The 20,550-nt window shown below is 39.5% G+C and overlaps 1 protein-coding gene and 2 long non-coding RNA genes across 3 annotated transcripts in view; 2 read left to right on the top strand and 1 right to left on the bottom strand.

Moving 5' to 3' along the window:
• The window catches only part of LOC309610579, a 264,883-nt gene that overhangs the window by 35,179 nt on the left and 209,154 nt on the right, over positions 1-20,550 (top strand). The window lies entirely within an intron of this gene.
• LOC309610589 lies at positions 1,676-19,721 on the top strand. Its single transcript, XR_014234061.1, has 2 exons — positions 1,676-1,761; positions 2,161-19,721. It is a non-coding gene; the product is annotated as an uncharacterized lncRNA (long non-coding RNA).
• Positions 16,634-20,550, bottom strand: part of LOC309610562 (uncharacterized protein) — a 651,150-nt gene continuing 647,233 nt past the window's right edge. Inside the window, exon 9 of the mRNA XM_082353620.1 lies at positions 16,634-16,684. The gene's annotated coding sequence lies outside the window, so the exon portion shown is untranslated. The remainder of the gene's footprint in view (positions 16,685-20,550) is intronic.

Raw genomic sequence — 20,550 nt, 5'->3', positions numbered from 1 at the left:
CCACCTCTTTGACGTGTATAATTCTGACCGTCAAGTCAAGCAAATCAGGGTTAAGACTTGTCTCAATCAGTTCTCAGGCGTGCCGGCCGTCTCTCTCTCTCTCTTCTTTCAGCTTTCTTGGACTTTTTGTTTCTTCTCACTCTTAACCATCATGGAATAGCACCAAGTTTAGGCATCAACCTATGTCCTTTCTAAATCCCCCTAGACAGCAGCATGCAGCTCTAGATCATGACTGTTATGAGAAAATTTTCACTAAGATAGGCCATGTGTGAATCAACCTCAAGTTCAGTGTCCTGCTCTCCTGCAAGGGACTTAAACCCAGGGAAGAGGTCTCTTCCACATGCCGGCCCATCTGTCTTCTTGTCTGCTCGTCAGAGCCTTGCAGAAGCTCAGGGTGAAGAAACGTCCTGTTCCAAACTTCAAACAACAGAGAGGGTTCACCAGCCACTTCACCACCTCGAGCTGTTGTGCAGTTGCAGAGAAATCTGACAGGTTCCTTCCAAACTGGAAACAGGAAGCAGCCACACATGAAATTTTGGACTCCTGAATGTGAGTTAATACATCAAGCAGCTGTACTGAATGTGACCATGAACTAGTGTTCCTCTAAATGCACTTAATAGCACAGCCAAATTTGAACTTCCTGCATTCCCCTGCAAGCATCCTTGCAAATCTGGCCTCTCGGTGACGTGGGTGAGCTGAACACTTTTAGGACTTGGGGACACTGTGTTAAAGTAGAGGCAAAGAACATGATAGAGAAGAGTGACATGTAACAGCAACAAGGTGATCCAGGGAAAGAGATGTGCCATTCTAACCTCTGAGACGTGTATGATGTTCCCGGACATTAAATAAGAACAGGAAATACTTTGCAGAAGACCTATTAACATAGTAACTATTGTGTATTCCAGTCCAGTGCAGTGGTGGATTTATCAATATGAGGTACAAATGAACCTATTTACAAAACAGAAATAGAGTCACAGATGTAGAAAACAAACTTATGGATACCAAGAGGGAAAGCAGGGAGGGATAAACTGGGAGATTGGAATTAACATATACACACTACTATATATAAAATAGATAACTAATAAGAACCTACTGTATAGCACAGGGAATTCTACTTAATACTCTGTAATGACCTATATGGGAATAGAATCTAAAAAAGAGTGGATATATGTATAACTTGATTCGTTTTGCTGTACAGCAGAAACTAACACAACATTGTAAATCAACTATATACCCCAATAAAAATTAATTTTAGAAAATCAAGATGAGGATGGGAATTTGTAACTATTTAAAGCAGGGTCATATTAACCTCTCGTTGGCCAAAGAGATGGACCGTCGCTGGCTCATTTAGGCAAAGCAGGGAACTGTTTGAGGGATCTTCAAAATCCTTGGGATAAAAGTCCATATGAAACAGTATTCAGGCAACTTCCTCAAGGCTAGGAAGTCAGTTAGTTTTGTATTTCTGCCAGTTCTAGAAATAAATACAATACCTCGCATCTTATTTAAGCCTATGATCTCACTTTGCCCTTCACAACAGCTCCGTGAGGTAAGTGGCCCATAATCTTCTTGACGTCTGTTTTGCAGATGAAAAACAGTCAGAGGGAGATTTAGGGGCTCTGTGCAAGCTTCAGCGTTGTTTATCTATGGGGCCCGGGACCCAGGTCTTTTGTGGATACGTCTCCACTATAGTCACACAACACAGGCTGCTCGTGGTTGTCAGATATTTAATGCAGGATGAGTCCAAGAATGGCGGGGGTTCTGGTAATATCTGAGTATTGAATATCCAAGTATTGGGGTGAAGTAAAGAGAGCGGGGAGCCTCCTCACACCTGGGGATGATATCCTGCTTGTTCCCAGGGCTCCCTTGGCAAGGATAAAGGTTGAAGCGAGAGCATGGGGGCCCATGGGAGTTCACTCCCATCGCAGGCTCTTTCCCTTTGTCCCCATAGCTGTCTCTGGGTGAGGATAAGCACCGTGATTCATGAGTTGCTGAAGACTTTGGAGGAAACTACTCTTATATAAACACCACTGATGTGGAATAGCTGTAGAGATCCAATTATTCAAAGTTGACTTTTATTGTACTTTCAAACTGAATTCATTGTCATTCCTCATCTCTTTTTCCTTTAGTTGAGCGTTTCTTTTCTTTTTTCTTCTTTTGCAGACACTCCCATCTCAGTAGCTTAACACAATCAGAACTTAACGTCTTGCTCGCATCAGATCGGAAATGAGTATTTCTGATCAGCGGGCAGCCGTTCTCCAAGCAGCGAAGGTGGGCAGGCTGTGAGGCCTGTCACGTCCGGGCACATCGTCCATGTGAGGTCTCCGGGATCACGGTGCTCATCTCCATGATGCCCAAGGAGTGAGAAGAGCCTGCAGCATTGCACGTGGAAAGGCTGTTGTGGGCCTTTCTGGAAATGGTACCAGCTACTTCTTCTCAGATCCATTGTCTAGAATTTGGTCACAGGTACACACCTACCTGTGGCGTGTGCTGGGAAGACATCTAGCCGTGTGCCAGGAGAGAAGGAAACGGGTTTGGAGAAAAGTCAGCAGCTGAGCCACACTGCTTCACATAGATGATGTTTTTCCTAACAGAGCAACGCTGGGCCATGAGTTTGGAAGCAATATCAGAACGTGCATGATTACTACACGTAAGGATGAACCGCTTATGTTGAATAAGTCCAAGATGGTATAGATGCCCTCTACTGCAAATAGACTCTTTTCAATTGAAAAAGGTTTTCAAATAATCAAGTTCATGAAAGAAAATATAGGAAAAACAGGCAGGCAAAAAGAAAGAAAAATGCCCATAGAGAACCACTATTATTACCGTTTGATACATTTTCTTGTAGTCAATACTTTTAAGAATTTTTTTTTTTTTTTTGGCTGCTCCGCATGGCTTGCAGGATCTTAGTTCCCTGACCAGGGATTGAACCCGGGCCCTGGGCAGTGAAAGCATGGAGTCCTAACCACTGGACCACCAGGGGATTCCCAAGAATATTTTTTAATTAAAATAATTTTATTTAAAATATGTTTCCAAACTATATTTCTATTTATTGATATTTAAACATAGATTTTTACATGATTGCAATAGAGGAGAAGTATAATTTTGAGGCTTACCTTTCTTCATTCTGTCATAACACTTTAATGTTATTTAGTGTTTATTTAGTGTTACAGTATGCTACAGCAGACAGAGGACATTTTTGCACCCATTTTCATGAACTTATTTAAGGTTTTTGATATTTTTTTCACACATTTGTACAGTCTTCATAATTACAATCTTTAACACCTTGTAGTTTTAGGTAATTAAATTAAAAATTAAATAATGTTTTTGTTTTACATGTTGATTATTGCATTATTATTATTAAGATTATTTTGCATGTTGATTATTTAACATAATGTTTTAGCTCTTAATGACATTTCCACTTTCAGTGAAACTCGAGTTATAAGTAGAGCTGGAAATATATTAAAGAGAATAGAATGGGATTATCTATGCTGCAAAGTGGAACTTCTGTCCCAGATTTTAAAATACTAACAACTTTATAAACAGAGAAGATTAGTGGGATAATTGCTATCTCTATGTTACATTGGCTGGTAAAAATATAGGAGTATTATCGGGCACATATTAAAATGTTTACGTGTTGTAACTTCTTAACCTAATATAAGATTCTTTAATACATTAAAGGCCATCTATTCAAACATAAAAATAATAAAACCCACGAAATCAATGACTTCTTATGCTCCAAATGTTTAAAACCTGCTTAGTTCTTCCTGCATAAAACACCAGCGTTCTCCTTCTCGATACTTCCAAGGCAGGGTTAGGTTTTCGTTTTCATGAAGTCTAAGCACGCTAGAGGAAGCAAGCCGTCTGGTCCACAGAGCATCCAGCTGTACAATGCAGGGAATGTCCTTCCTTACTATTATATTGATCCTCATTTAGACACCCCCCTAGTTTGAAAAAAAATATGGCTAAAAGCTGGGAATCAGGAATTCTCTCTAAGGATCCATGGAGATCTGTTACTGAATTTTTCCTGAATTGCCTGAGGGGAGAAAAAAGTAATCGCTCTTTCCGTAGTATCACAGGGATGGAGAAAGTTTTCATTTCCCATGTTAACTCTGACAAATTGGTACTTGTTTCTGGGTTGAGAAGAATTTTGAGGCCACTTTCAATGTTGAGTTTAGTCCGAGTGCTCTGGGACCAGTATTTTGTGCTGGACTTCTTTCTGAGTTTACCGTATTTGGAAGATTAACCCTATGCAGGCATTTCTCCTGTTGCAAAAGCAAAAATGTTAGGTGAAAAAAGTGTTCAGAAAATACTTTAAAATATACAGTTAAACTGCAAGGAAAGGGAAAGTCTTGGGTTTCAAAAACAAAAAGGGGACTCAGAGAGGAGGGAACTATAGCTGACACTAAGATGACCTGTGGGCGTAACGGACGTGGATGTCGTCTCAGCAGCTGGGCGCTGGGGGTGTTAGTGCTTACACGGTGACCAGCCATGGCCTTGAGGACTAGCCGCTCAATATGGGACACTCAAAGGGCTCGCAACCTTCCAGAGGGGCTGTCAAAACAGTATCTTTGGGTCAGACTAAAAACTCTGGTTTAATAGAAGCAAAGATAAACATTTCTTCAAAGGGACCTTTGCCCAAGTAAGGGTGCATAGAACTCCTACTGAAAAACAAGTTTGGCTGAAGATAAGCTAAAAAAACCCCACAAATTCTGTGAGAAACAAGGCCACCATGATGCAAAGTTTCCAGATGCCATAAATGAGAATACTGGCTCCCAAGAATCTGTGAAAATGGAACAATCTGAAAGGGACATAAGATAAAAATGTTTAAAATGAAGAGAAATAAATTATAGAAATAGTAAGAAAGAAAATGACCTTATAAGAAAAGAATAAGTAGATTTGAAAAATAAAATAGAAATTGTAAAAATGAAAAACATAGAAATTTAGAATTCAGTGGATGGGTCAAAGAACAAATTAGTCATAGTCAAAGGGAGCATTATTTAACTCAAAGGTAGAGTTGATGAAATCGCCTGGAATATAGCACAGAAAGATAAGGAAATGGACATTTGAAGAATCATTTAGCTATATGGATGCTACGCTAAGGAGACCCAGTACGTATCCAGTTATGGGTCCTGGAATGAAGGTATTTTGAGAATCAAGGAGATTAATATTTGAAGACAGAGAAGCTGATAGTCTTTTAGAAATGAAGAAAAAATTGAGTCCACAGAACAAAGCAGCACAGTCTCTCTTCAGCAATTGTTCTCTCTCTCCTACCCTCTCCCAATCAATTTTTCCCTCTCAGCAATCTTATTACTGTCAGCAAACAAACATATTGCAATAACATGTCATGGTAAAATAAAACAAACTTCTCTTGTCCCCCACCCTCCTCCAGATGCTATTCTATTTCTCTGTTCTTTTCACAACACTCATTCAAAGAGTTGCTTGTATTCCCCATCTACACTCTCTCCCCTCCTAGTGTTTCCTGGAGCCCCTCTAGTCAGAATTTCCTCTCCATCTGTCCACCAAGAGGCCACCCACAAACTCCACGTTGCTAAATCCAACAGTGCAATCTCACGTGTATAATCTCTCCTCACATGTATAATCAGCAGCATTTGACAGTCCATTGCTCTCCCCGCTTTGAAATGCTTTCTTCACTTAGCCCCGAAGGCATCACTCTCTCTTGGTCCTCCTCATACTGCTCTGGCTGGTCCTTCCCAGTGTCCTCTACTGGTTCCTTTTCATCTCCTGACCTTAAGTGGAGGAGTCATCAAAGGCTTAGTCTCTTTTTTTATTCTCTAAGGCGATCCCATCCCCGCATGTGGCTGTACGTGGTAAATGCTGACAACTCCCCAGATTTATATCTACAGTTGGGACCTCTCCTCTGAACTTAAAAGTTTCTATTTCCAACTTCCTATACTACTGCACCACTTGGATGTCTAATACACATCTCAAACTTAACGTATCCAAAAGGAAACTCCTGATTTCCCCTGCTCTGCCAAACTGTTCTACTTTAAAGTTTCCCATCTTAGAAAATGCCTATTCCATTCTTTCAATTACTTGGTTCACAAAATTTGGTGTGATCTTTTTATCTCATACCCCACAATTAATTCAGCAAATGTTGTTAGTTCTTCCCTCAAAATATCTCCAGAAGTTGACCACTTCTCAACACCTCCACCACTATTGCCACCGTTCAGATCTCCATCTTCTTTCTTCTGGACCACTACGATGGCCTGCTGATTGGTCATCCTGCTTCCATCCTTGCTTCTCTACATAATAAAATGTCTGTTCTCCAGACAGCACACAGAGTGAGCCTTTTAGACATACATCGCATTCTGTTGTTGAAGACTTTGGTGGCTTCCCACAGCCTTTCCAAAGTCCTTACAAACGGACTGTAGGGTCCATGTGCATTACCCACCTCTCCACTTGTCTGACCTGATCTACTCCCATTCTCTCTCTCACTTCTGTCTAGCCACAGTGGCTTCTGTGCTATTCCTTGACCACACACCAGGCATGCTCTGACCTCAGGGCTCTTGCATATGCTGTATTTTCAGTCATAATGCTCTTTCCCCAGATAGTTACACAATCGGCATGTCCCCCTTTTCGTCAGTATCTGCTTAAATGTCATTTAGTCAAAAAGGGCTTCCTGATCCCTTATATAGTGCTTCCCCAGAACTCACTATGCCCATACTCTAATTAATTTTTCTCCATAGCACTTATCACTACCAGACATAATGTATTTGTATGGGACTGTTGTTTAATTCCTGTTTTCTCCCACCAGAAAGTAAGCTGCGTGAACATGGGACTTTGTCTGAACTGCTTTCTGCTGGTTCCTAGTGCCTGGATCTGGCATGTAGTAGATGCACAATAAGTGTATATTGAATGATCGGCTGGGTTCTGAGCAGAATATTACACATACAAATCCACATTTAGATGCATCACAATAGAAACTGCACAATAGCCAGTAACCAACAAAAATATTAAAAGAATCCAGGGGAAAAAGACAGATTACCTACAAAGGAATGATAATCAGTTGAGAACAGAATTCTCAGATGTAATACCGAAAGACAGTGGAGTAATATCGTTAAATTATGGAAGGCAAAACAGTCAACTTAGAATGAGTACCCAGCTAAGTTATTCAGAAGTGAAAGTAAAATGAAGACATTGCAGATAATATAGAATCTATTAAAGAGCCACTTAGGGCTTCCCTGGTGGGGCAGTGGTTAAGAATCTGCCTGCCAACGCAGAGGACACGGATTCGAGTCCTTGTTTAGGAAGATCCCACATGCCGCGGAGAAACTAAGCCCGTGTGCCACAACTACTGAGCCTGCGAGCCACAACTACTGAACCCACCACAACTACTGAAGCCCGCATGCCTAGAGCCCATGCTCCGCAACAAGAGAAGCCACTGCAATGAGAAGCCTGCGTACCTCAGCAAAGAGTAGGCCCCGCTTGTCGCAACTAGAGAACGCCCGCATGCAGCAACGAATACCCAACACAGCCAAAAATAAATAAATAAAATAAATAAATTTTAAAAAATTTTAAAAAGAGCTACTTAAAAATATACATGCATTGCCCACTTAAATCTGGTAATTTGTTTCTGAAAATCAGACATTCTAAATGAAAATACTGCCAAGCCTATTTCCCATTATATGAAATGGGAAAAATTCTTTTGATAGTTTATTATATACCAACCCCAAACTACTCACTACTTTCCTAAAATACAACCAAAGCAAGCAAAACATTGACCTATAATAATCATGAAAAGCTTAAATAGACAAATGCTTAAAGCATCACTTCCTGATTACAGAATAGTGAGTATGGCTATTAGCAAACACCTGTTTGGAAGCCTCACTGCGATACACCTCTTTAGTGCCCATAACGTGCAGATGCACACTTCGCTGACTTTTCAATATGTCCTCACACGATTCTTTGTTTGTTTGTTTGTTTTTTGCCTTGCCACCCGGCATGTGGGATCTCAGTTCCTCGACCAGGTATTGAACCCATGCCCCCTGCAGTGGAGTCCTAACCGCTGGACCACCAGGGAATTCCCAATTCATTTTTGGTTTTTTGTTTGTTCATTTTTTATTTGTTTTTTTTTTTTGGCAATGCTGCATGGCTATCCTCACACAATTCTACCAGTTGAATTTGGAATAAAACTACAGACTCTTCTTTCACATTGCTTTGTTTAAAGTGTTAATTAGGGACTTCCCTGGTGGCACAGTGGTTAAGAATCCGCCTGCCAATGCAGGGGACACGGGTTTGAGCCTTGGTCTGGGAAGATCCCACACGCAGGGGAGCAACTAAGCCCGTGTGCCACAACTACTGAGCCTGCACTCTAGAGTCCGTGAGGCACAACTACTGAGCCCACATGCTGCAACTACTGAAACCCGCGCACCTAGAACCTGTGCTCCACAACAAGAGAAGCCACCGCAATTAGAAGCCCGCGAGCTGCAACGAAGAGTAGCCCCCGCTCGCCGCAACTAGAGAAAGCCCGCACGCAGCAACAAAGATCCAACACAGCCAAAAATAAATAAAAATAAACAAATAAATATATATATTTTAAAAAGTGTTAATTAGATTTTGAGATGTACATACACTTTTTCTATAAAAACACTAGCCAAAAAAAAAAAAAAAAAAACCCCACCACATTGTATTTGGAAATAGGTAAGTCTTATGAAGTTTGGGGATTAAAAACAGGAAAATGTTAATCTAAGTATCAGTTTCCAGGGTAGCCTGTATTTCAGTAAGAAGGAAATTGAAACCAATGGAGAACAAAGACATTAGTAAACATATTTGTCAAATAAATAAGCATTGATGTAAAAAGAACAACAATCCCAAGCCGGTAGCAATAGTACTGACTAACGGGAGAGGGTTAAAAATAAAGTGGGGCTAAAACACCAGATAAGAATATGGCTGGCAGGAGGGGTGCGTGCCTCTTGCTTTGTTTGGAAGGAGGATACAGCCATTGGTGACTTTTGATTTTATTATGTGCTCATGTTGAAACTTTTTAGTAGTAACTTAGTAAAATAATAGAAGTACAATTTATAAATTCACATCAGTAAAAGGAAACAAAAAAGAATAAATGAAGCTTAATCCCATACAAGACAGGAACTTGGAGAAAAAGATACAGGAAATGTGGTCACAGAAAACACAAAATAAGATGTTAGAAATAAGTTATAGTATCAGTAAACAAATTCTTCAGTTAAAAGACAGGAAATCTCAGATTGTATTGAAGAATATGCCCAACCATATTCTGTTTATGAGAGACATGCCTTAAATGTAATGATGCAGAAAGATACAAAAAGATGTGAAAGAATCTTGTAAATCATAAAGTTATCTCCAAGTGGGAAATACTGTTATTAAGTTACATCACTCACCAGTTGATTCCATGATTATCTTTATTAGATCATCTCTCCTGCTAGAGTGTGAACTTTTTGTATTTTCAACACTCTACCCTGGCGTCTGACACACAGTAGGTTCTGAATAAATATTTGTTAAATGAATATATGAGTAAATGAATGAATGAATGGACAAGGTAATAAGCGATCCTTTGACTTTTACTATTTATCAGTGTTGGGGGGGCGGGGGAATGTTCTCTTCTCAAAGTTGGTAAAGAGTTCCATGGATATTATTTAGATGTTGTCAATTTTATTTTTTTATTGCAGTTATTATGAATACTTAGATATTTTGTAATATATTAGGTCTTTCTTATTTTCCTCCCTTCCTCATTTAATTAAACTCAGTGTCACCAATTCTCTTCATGAAAATGAAATGGTGCCAAACACATCAGATTTTGTAAAGCCTGCTTTGTTAGTGTATATTGCATCTTCTTTCAGTTTTTCTCATTTGTGTTGCCCAAGGTTGTGGTTATGATTATTTCTGAAAATTACAGAAATGTCTTAAAGCAGACACACCCTCATTTGTAAATAATGGTTGTGTCACTTAAAGGCTATGTACAGCTTGGTCACCACTGGAATCAGAACAGCTCCTATCAATGCGCTCTGTGAGGCCGTGTAGGATCGGGGAGGAGTTTGGCGGAGTTCTGTCATGTCCACGCTGGAGCCCCTGGGAGGCGGCCCTGTGCCGGCTTCAGGCGGGTGTGTGTAGAATGTAGTGACAGTTCTTAGTCCATCCTCTGGGAAACTAGAGACAGGAAACACCATGATATCCTATTAATAAAAGGCCAAAACCACTTGGTGGTAATTAGTATCATCCTCATGACTAAACATAGGTGTTAGCCAAGTTGTTCGGGCATGTTTGCTTCTTCTGGAGAAAATGTTATCTGGATTTGGCTTTTATCATTTTGCTATATTAAGTCCAGCTTTACATTTTTGTGTGTGAAATGCTCTAAGAGCATTGCCTCATCCCCTCCGCTTAATTCCAAATGATCAACGTTGAGGCCGAGACCGCAGGACACTAAACATCTGGATATTCCCAAACATTCAGGTTTTCGACTGAAGTTTGCTTTTGTTGGTGTGGATTTGCCGGCCTTCCTTGCCACTCTTGACTAACAACCAGCAACAAAAGTTTCCCTAAATAATCCATCTAGGTGTTACTCAAACAAAGAGTCTCCTTACCAAGAATGGGTTATTTGTACAGAAAAAAAGTGACTTAAAATGCTGTATTTCTTGGGTTTGACATATACACACTACTATATATAAAATAGATAACTAATAAGAACCTGCTGTATAGCACAGGGAACTCAACACTCTGTAATGGCCTATATGGGAAAAGAATCTAAAAAAGAGGGGATAAATGTATATGTATAACTAATTCACTTTGCTGTACACCTGAAAGTAACACAACATTGCAAATCAACTATACTCCAATAAAAATTATTTAAAAAAAAAGAAAAACATGCTGTATTTCCACGTTCTACATTTAAAATCCTTATATGCTTGTTGGTAGGCTCTGGGTCTGGCTGCTCCGGGGCTCCACGGCCTGGGCCTGGGACCCGCTCAGAAAAGGCCTGAGCTGGGAAGCCCAGCACCGCCGAGGGCTCTCGTGGACAGCACAAATCCAAACGGCAGCTCTGAGTCCTGCCGATTGGGACCCTCATCAACAGAGAAAATGGATCATGGGGCTACTGGCTCATCAACCATCCCTGTGCATCCGGGGTTTCGAGGCTTCCTGGGACACAGGACTTTCAGTGTTAAAGGCAGGAGAAGCCTGGGCTGACCCAGAAGGTTGGTCACCCTAGGGGGCTGCAGGGCCTTTCAAGGCTGTACACACATCACCTGGAGCCAGCGTGTGATGACCTGAAGTGCCTTTCCTGCACCACCTCTCCCGTTTAGTGCTTGCTGATTCCGTTTATAGAAGATGTATATTCATTACGTCTTCAGTTTTTGAAACCCTGATGGTTCTTCCAGGTCTGGCTAAGATGTCATTTCCCTCGTTAACTCTCCCACGATCCAGTTCTCCATCCCCAATGGACTAGCTCTCTGCTGCTGGAACAGGCCCATGGATCCCTCTCTGAGCTTCTGAAATCCAAAATTTAGCTCTGAAAATGGAAAAATTTTATGTAAGTTACTTGGCTGCAAAACCTGACCTAGCTGATCTGAAGCCCTGTATAGTTGTTATCTCACTAATATGAATATTCATACATTTTTGCTGCAGAAACATATTAATGTGTATGATGACTGAGGGATGCCCAGACTCTGATGTGGGTGTTAGTTAATAAATGGTACATGAACTCCATTATCTGTCTAGAGTCTGAAAAATTCCTACATGCGAGTGGGCCCGAGGTTTCAGATAAGAAGTAGTGGGCCTGTACCTCTAAAGGGCACTGTCTCATTTGGCCTGTTTGTAGTTAATTATTTGAAAGTTGTTTTTTTGTTTGTTTGTTTTAATTTTATTTATTTATTTATTTATTTTTATTTATGGCTGTGTTGGGTCTTCGTTTCTGTGCGAGGGCTTTCTCTAGTTGTGGCAAGCGGGGGCCACTCTTCATCGCGGTGCACGGGCCTCTCACTATCGCGGCCTCTCTTGTTGCGGAGCACAGGCTCCAGACGCGCAGGCTCAGCAATTGTGGCTCACAGGCCTAGTCGCTCCGCGGCATGTGGGATCTTCCCAGACCAGGGCTCGAACCCGTGTCCCCTGCATTGGCAGACAGATTCTCAACCACTGCGCCACCAGGCCCTATTTGTAAGTTTTTGAGCCTCAACTTCCTCATCTATAAAATGGGAATAATAAAGTCTGTCCTGACATACAAAATGAAAAGTGTTGCAAACTAATAAAAGGCATCATTGCTGTTACTTCTCTCATCTCCCTTATTCTACCGTGCTTTCTATTTTCGTTGTTTTTGAGTTTCTGCAAAGAACCACCATTATCATAGCTGTTGCTCAATAAACATTGTGAGACCCAAGTGAAGACAAGCACTCAAAATTACAAGTTCATGAATGATTTTCTCAGTGTCACATCTTGTAAGTCAAACTTAACATTAAAGTAATCCACAATGAATTTCCAGAAAGTAACCAGGATGTGGCGTTGAAATGTTGCCTCTGCCCTGTTGACCATGTGCAGAGCCTGGGTTATAATATACGGAAGTAGTTGCTCACAGAGCATCCTGGAGCATGATTAAAGGAAGAAGTTAATAGACTCTTCAGAGCACAGTGCAGTAATGGACAGTTTATCTGGGGCTGGTGAGAAGGTGCCATAACAGAAGACGAGCCCATTTGGCATTCAGCAGTCAGGAATGAGGTGACTCATTCAGAGCAGAGGCAGTATCCTCACAATGGGAATTTGACCAGAACAGTCTTGTTCAAACAGTTGGTCTTTAATTTAAAAACAATCCACTGCAACAAATCATGGGACGTTATTTGACTGGTTCAACACAAATGCCAAGATGAAAGAACCTTGGAACAGAATCTGTATATTTTCAAATATCAAGAGATCTGATATCAGGAAGGCATTGTTCTTAATCCTGAGCAATCTAGAAAAATAATTGGTAATTTGTCACTCTTTTAAAGCCAGTTTTCTCATACATGACTAGCAAATATCAATAGTGTCTTTTTCAACTATAAAGCCAAAGTATTAGAGTTCAAAGGGACCTTGGAACCTCCCAACTCATGCAGATATTCCTTCTTGGGCAGTCAGCCACCTTCTGTTTGACTGTGTTTGTGATGGGGGGATCATTGATTCCAGGGGCAACCTCGTGTTCCAGCAATTCTATTTGCCAGAAAATGATTTATGATACTGACCCCAAATCTTCCATTTTGTAACTCACACTCTGTGGTTTTAGTTTTGCCTTCTAGAATGTGAGGATCAAATATATTTTTCTTCCATGACATCGGCTAGGAGTGTGTTTGGCTACAATGAACAGAATACCTAACTACTGTGATTAAACACATAGGAGCTTGGCTTTCTCACAAAGCAAAATACCTGCAGGTAGACAGTCCAGCTGTTGGAGCTCTCAAGGATACAGGTGCTTTCTATCTTTCTACACTGCCATTCTGAGTGTGATTTCCGCTGTATTCTCCAGTAGGAAAAAAAGAAGTGAAAGACAGGCCAGTCAACTCTTTCCTTCTTAAAGGATGAGGAAAGCCTGAAAACCTGATTCACCTTTCTCCTTAGCCAGAATTGGGTACGTGGTTACCCCTAGACCGGTCACTGGCCATGGGGAATTATTACTATGGCTGGTTTAGACCCATCATGATTCTATCCCAGGGCATGGGTGGGGCTTCCTCTTCCTGAGACTGAGGGGTTTCTGAGGCATCCTAAGCAGATCTGATTGGTTAGCAGGGAGGAAGGGGATAGGGTGGCGAGAATGGATGGTGGGAAGGTCATAGAACAGAACCTGCCACAAGCACACATCAAATATTCAAAGATTGCTCTCAAATCTCTCTATAATTTTTTATCTTCAAGGTTAAAACGCACTCAGTTTCTTTGCCCAGTTCTCCCACCTCCTTTGGTTGGCCCCTGTGTTTGGCTCTAGTGTGTGCCTGGGCCTCAGCCTGGGGCCCTCACGTGTCTGGCACCAGTGCCCAGCACAGCAAGAGTATCGCTCATGGTCAGACTCCGCATTTGCCATCCACATTTCATGGGCTGGTTCTTATCGAGTTTGCAGTCAATTCTTCAGTTTCACAGGAACTGCCCACAAGTCATATCTCTTCTCCAGTATCCGTGTAATTGATTTTTTAAAAAAACCTAAATGAAGCCTACAACATGCTGATTTGGAGGAGCCAATGTATTAAATTACAGTAAGGATTTATTTTGATGAACCTTAAACAGCTGTTCATTAATGGAATATGTTTAGAGGACTAAGACATGAATTTTATAAAGAGCCTTTAAAAAAACTTCCGTAATATCCATAGGTAGCATTGATATCTTTATTACTGCATATGAATTTAAAAGAAAAACTGTCACCTCTTCATGTTTCTTTTGCTTTTCTTAAAACACTTCTTTTCTGGTACATTATCACGTGCTACCACTAGGCCACACCAAATCAATTTGATTTATGCTGTAACCGAGTGGAAAATAGAAAGTAAGACACAATGACTTTAGCATGTTCAATAATAGGTGTGTAGTGGAGAATTAATAGTTTTGGAAATATATTATTTCATGAAATTTTAGGAAACATGGAATCCTAGTTCTAGGTGTTTTTGGTCTAAAGCATTTTTTACCCAATATAGGATTAGTATGTCTTGAAAAGCAGAAGTGTTAACACTTATACTGTAATGATCACATTTAGTTTTGTGATACCCAGAATATATCCAGCTATCTCTAGGCTTATCATAAAATATTGATTATCAATGTCAATGATTTCAATTCACTTTAATTATATATAGGTGAATAGATATCAATAAAGCTAGATATATAAATGACATGTAGAATTTATAAGAAGAGCAAGGTATATTATGAAAGTCTGTATCTAGCATAGTGTACCAAGTATCCAAACCATTATAAATCACAGTGACATATTGTAATGTGGCTTTATAAATATTGCAGTTACTCACTACCATAATAAGTGTGTGGGTCTTAAGGCCTGTCAAGAATATGTTTTGTACATTAGAATTGCTTCACAATCTGTAAGAGATTGAATCTATAAGAAGCCACTGAGATAGCGACAAGAATATTTATTTCACAAAGCTTATGAATAGCTCTGTAAGCAACCTGGAAAGAACAAAACTGGCTTCCAAACCCACATACAAAATTGAAAGGATCATGTGTTTGCAGACTTTTAAAAGTACAGTGCTTTAGAGAAATGTGAACATGATGGTATTCTGTGAGTTACGCCAATGCATTGAAATGAATACATAAAATAACAAATTTAAAAAACAGAATTCAAAGAAATACATACACTACTTATAATCATAAAATAAATGTAAGCATTAAAAATAGGAGAATGTATAGAGCTATACAGTAAGTATACTAGCTCATCTTCTGTTATGGCACCTTCTCACCAGCCCCAGATAAACTGCACTGTGCTCTGAAGAGTCTAAAAAAAAAAACTGTCTCCATTCACAAATGCCACCTACATACGAACGAGATCTGTTCTGAGAGCACGTTCCTAAATCCAATTTGTTCATAAGTAAGTCCAACAAAGTTAGTCTAGGTACCCAACTAACACAATCGGCTATATACCTCTGCTTTTACGCTTGCTTCCAGACATCCTGGGCTTGAAATAAAGATACTGTACTACCGTACTTTATACAGTACTGTACAGTACAGTACACAAAAGCACAGCCACTTGTAGAGGGTGCACACACGTGACAATGTACACCAGACACGTGAACTAACTTACGTGATTGGACATGCGAACGCATGCTCACATCTTTGAAAGTTCACAACTTGAAGGTTCGTATGTAGGGGACTTACTGTAATTAAAAGTTTAAGGTTTAGTAGGGTCTTTCTGTATTTTTCAAAACTAAGTTACTGGCTCCTCCTGGCTATGGCCGGGTGAGAAGGGTGGCAAATTTTGGCCCTAAAAAGCAATTACGGGCATGGACAAGTTGAAAAAACAAACAAACAAACCCATTTGGCACTCAGAGACCAACCACAGATATAATGAATCTGAGTAGCATTTATGCCTGTAACACCGCTACACGTTGGTGAAGAAATATGGGAATCTGTGGTGTTCTGGCCTAGGGATGCCCCTATTTCTCCCTCACCCCACCCCCCAAGCTCAATCCACACAGAGATTCTGCCAGGGCCAGGTTTTGCCAAGTTAGGACTGGCAGCTTCTCTACCACAGTCGAAAGCAGCTCACTTGATTTAGGGGTGTTGGTGTTGTCAGTGGAAGTGCCAACCTCAGGGGCAGGTGAGTGAACGTGATGGCTCCAGTCTGATGTCACGGTGGTGAGCAAGACAAAATATTCCTGACTGAGGCTGTCTGAATGCACAGCAAGACAAGAAAGGGCTCAAGCCAGCCTTAGAGCTGACCAACCCTGAGGTTGTGCACGCACACAGAGGAGATGCAAAAGGGCCCAGTGGAAAGTGATGACTGGGAAGACTTGAAAATGACTTGATCTTTGAAACTTTTCTTCTATCCACACACAGGTCCACTGACAGAGGACAGAAGGCTTACTGGCTTGAGGTGGTTGTGTACTACCTCTCTCCAGTCACTGGCTGACCATTATGCTTTGCAGACACAGGAATGACCATAGGAAGCCAAGCTTAAAAACAATAAAATCAATGTAGCCAAAAGTTGTTCTTCGAAAAGATTGAAAAAAAAAAGAAAAACTTCTACCTAGACGGACCAAGAAAAACACAAAGAAGACACAAATTTCCAAAATCAGGAATGCAAGACAGGACATCACTAGTAACCTTATAGAAATTAAAAGGATTATAAGAAAACATTAAGAACAATTTTATATCAATAAATTTAAAAACTTTTTGATGAGTGAAATTTGGTAGTTTGTGTCTTTCGAGGAATTGGTTCATTTTATCAAATATTTCAGAAAGAAACAATACCAGTTATATGCAATGTCTTCCAGAAAAATAGAAACGGAGGCTCACCTTATGAGACCAGTATTACTCTGATATCAAAACCAGACAAAAATATAGCAGGAGAAGACAACTACAGACCAATATCCCTCATTAACATAGATACATAAGTCCTCAAAATTTTAGCAAATTGAATCCAGTCATGCATAAAAAGGAAAACACATTATGACCAAGTATGGTTTATTTCAGGAATGAAGGCTGGTTCAATATTTGAAATTTAATTCATGTAGCCATGATATTAATGGACTAAAGAAGGAAAACTACATCATCTTAAGAGACACAGAGAAGCATTTGACAAAATTCAGTACCTATTCATATTTTAAAATTTCAGCAAACTAGGGGACCTCCCTGGTGGTCCAGTGGTTGAGAATCCATCTTGCAATGCAGGGGACGCTGGTTCGATCCCTGGTCGGGGAACTAAGATACCACATGCCACGGGGCAACTAAGGTCCCATGCCAACTAAGACTCGACGCAGCAAAAAAAAAAAAAAAGAAAGAAATTTAAAAAAATTCAGCAAACTAGAAATAGAGGAGAATTTCCTTAATCTGATAAACAGCATCAACAAAAAACCCACAGTTAACATACTTAATGGTGGAAGACCGAGAGGTTTTCCCCTAGGATCAGGAACAAGGGAACATCATCCTGGAAGTCCTAGCCACAATAAGGCAAGGAAAAGAAATAAAAAACATTCATATTAGAAGGGAAAAAAAAAAAAAACTGTCTCCATTCACAAATGCCATGATTATCTACATAGAAAATCCAAGGAATCTTCTAGAAAGCTCTGGATTTAATTAGCAAGTTTAGCAATGTTGCCAGATACATGGTTAATACACAAAACTATCACATAATCTATCAACTATCAATGAACAATGTAAATAGAAATTCAAAAATAAGACCAGTTACAATAGCTCCAAAAAATGAAATCCTTAGTAATGAATCAAGCAAAATATATGCAAGTTTGGTATGCTGAAAATGATGAAATACTGATGAAAAAATAAACAAAGACCTAAATAAATGAAAAAATATACTTTGCTTATTGGTTGGAAGACAATATTAAGATGTCGATTTTTCCCATATTGAATATAGATCTAATGCAATCCCAAGAAAAATATCAAAAGGATTTATGTAAATATAAAGAAGCTGATTCTAAAATTTTTATGGAAAGGGAATCAGATAGTCAAACCAGTTTTGAAAATGAACAAAGTTGGAGGACTTCCTGATCTGAAGATTTAATATAAAATCATAGTCCTCAATGGAGTGTTGTATGGACAAAAGGAAAAACACAAAGATAACTGGAACAGAATAGCGAGTACAGAAATAGAACCACACAAATATCGTCAACTGATTTTTGACAAAGGTGCAAAACAATGCAATGAAGAAAGTGTCATCTTTTCAACAAATGGTATTGGAATAATAGAACATTCATTTACACAAAAGAACCTTGACCTAAACCTCACAACTTTTGCAAAAATTAAAATGGATCATAGACCTAAATGTAAGACAAAACCATAAAACTTTTAGAAGAAAACTTTTATGACCTCAGATTAGGCAAACATTTTCTAGATATAATATTAAGAGCATGATCGATAAAGGAAAAACATTGACAAAATGAACATCAAAATTAAAATCTTTTGCTTTGAGCAAGTCACTGCTAAGAGAATAAAAAGATGAGCTACTGACTGCGTGAAAATATCTGAAAATTACGTATGTGATAAAGGACTTGCACTTAGAATATATAAAGAGCTCTCCAACAATAATCAGGAAACAAACACTCAGTTATATACATTGGCGAAAAATATTAACCCTTCACCAAACAAGACAGCAAAAAAGTACATGGAAGGAAGTTTAATATCAATAGTCAGAAGGAAATGCAAATTAAAAATGGAATGAGATATTACCACATACTTATTTAGAATGGCTAAAAAAAAAACCCAAGAAAACAAATAAACCTGACAATACCAAGTGCTGACAAGCATTCCAAGCAACTGGAACTTTCATATGTTGTTGGTAGGAATGCAAACTGGCATAGCCCTTCTGGAAAAACTGTTTGGCAATTTCTTATAAAGTTAAATATACATTTACCAGATGACCCAGCAATTCTACTCTTAGATAGTTAACCTAGAGAAATGAAAAGTTATGTTCACACATAACCTGTACACGAATATTTATAGCAGTGCTATTCATAATGACCAAAAACTGAAAACAAACCATATGTTCTTTAATGGGGGAGTGGATAAACAAATTATGGTACAGCCATATAATGAAATACTTCCTCATCAATAAAAATAATGAACTATTGACACATGTAACAACATGGATGAATCTCAAATGTGTGATGCTAAGTTAGAAAAGCCAGACTCAAAAAGTTGCCTATTAGAAGATTCCATCTATATGTCATTCTGGAAAAGGCTAAACTATAGGGATAGAAAACAGATGAGAAGGTTTCTAGGCAAGGTGATCCATGGCCATGATTGACTGGGGTGACCCCAATTTTTGTCTAGCCTGCCTTTCTGTCTAGTTTAGTAATTTCCCTGATTTTTAAAAAGTTTAAATGAAGCAGTTTTATTATAGATTACATTAAATGAAGCTGAGTATTTGGTAAAATTTTTCATCCAGAGAAGACCTTCTTCCAAGGCCGTCTAGCAGTGATTGGAATTCTCGCTTGAACATGCTAGAAATTTTGTAAGAAGACTGGAAATAATCCAGCTCTCTTCTCCTGGCTTTTTTTTTTTTTTTTTCCTATTCTTTCTAGATGCAACACAACGAATACCTCCCTTTCAAGGACAGCATGCAGGACACTCAGTGATAACTAAGTGTGGTGGCCATGAGTGGCTCAGAAGACCTAGTACATCCTCCTGGTCTAGGGTGGTATTTGCTACTACTGCCTATGCTGGGCACTTGGTGTCCCGCTGGCTGTGCCAGGGCCCAGGCTGTAGCACATGAGATGCAAGAGGCCAGTAGACCACCAGTCTGTCTGCTTCCGCCATGGGAAATGAAGCAAATATTAGGTAAGTTGTGTGTGAAAAATGTGCGGGAAATAGATGGTAAGCAGTAGGTCATAGTCCGAATGCTATTCTTAGTGTTATTGTTACTTATTGGACAGTGTACATCACACATGTTGCTTTATTTTTATTGGTTAACACCTTTCTAAAATTTTATAATAAATTCAGCGGCAAGAAGATTAAAAAATCTTCTTTTAAAAGAAATGCATAAAGTGCATGTTGAAGGAAAAATGAACTGCTGGATTTCTGTATCTGAAGAAAATTGAAGATGAAAGCGTAAGTGACACAAAATACTGGTTGCCATTCAAAGCACTATAGCGTTAATACTGTCCAAACAGTTGAAGAAATGTTAGCATCTCCTTCAGGCAATGGATGTGTGCAGTCAGGCCCATTAGCGACAACTGCGGCACTCAGTAAGGCTGGCTAACTAACTAGCTAGCTAACTAACTAACTAACTACCTTTCTTCCCTTCTTCCCTCTCTCTCCCTCTTCCTTCCCTCCCTTCTTCTCTTTCTTCTTCTCTCATCATTTTACTATGTGCATTTTCAAAAATTACAAAAAAGGAGACTAGTAGAATGAACCCTTAAAGCCCCTGCCATCTGGGTT

The sequence above is a fragment of the Balaenoptera borealis genome (genome assembly GCF_965194805.1).
Source record: "Balaenoptera borealis genome assembly, chromosome: 14".
Taxonomy (NCBI): Eukaryota; Metazoa; Chordata; class Mammalia; order Artiodactyla; family Balaenopteridae; genus Balaenoptera; species Balaenoptera borealis.
Note: the sequence above shows the minus strand (reverse complement) of the source record. Positions and strands in the feature narration are given on the sequence as shown.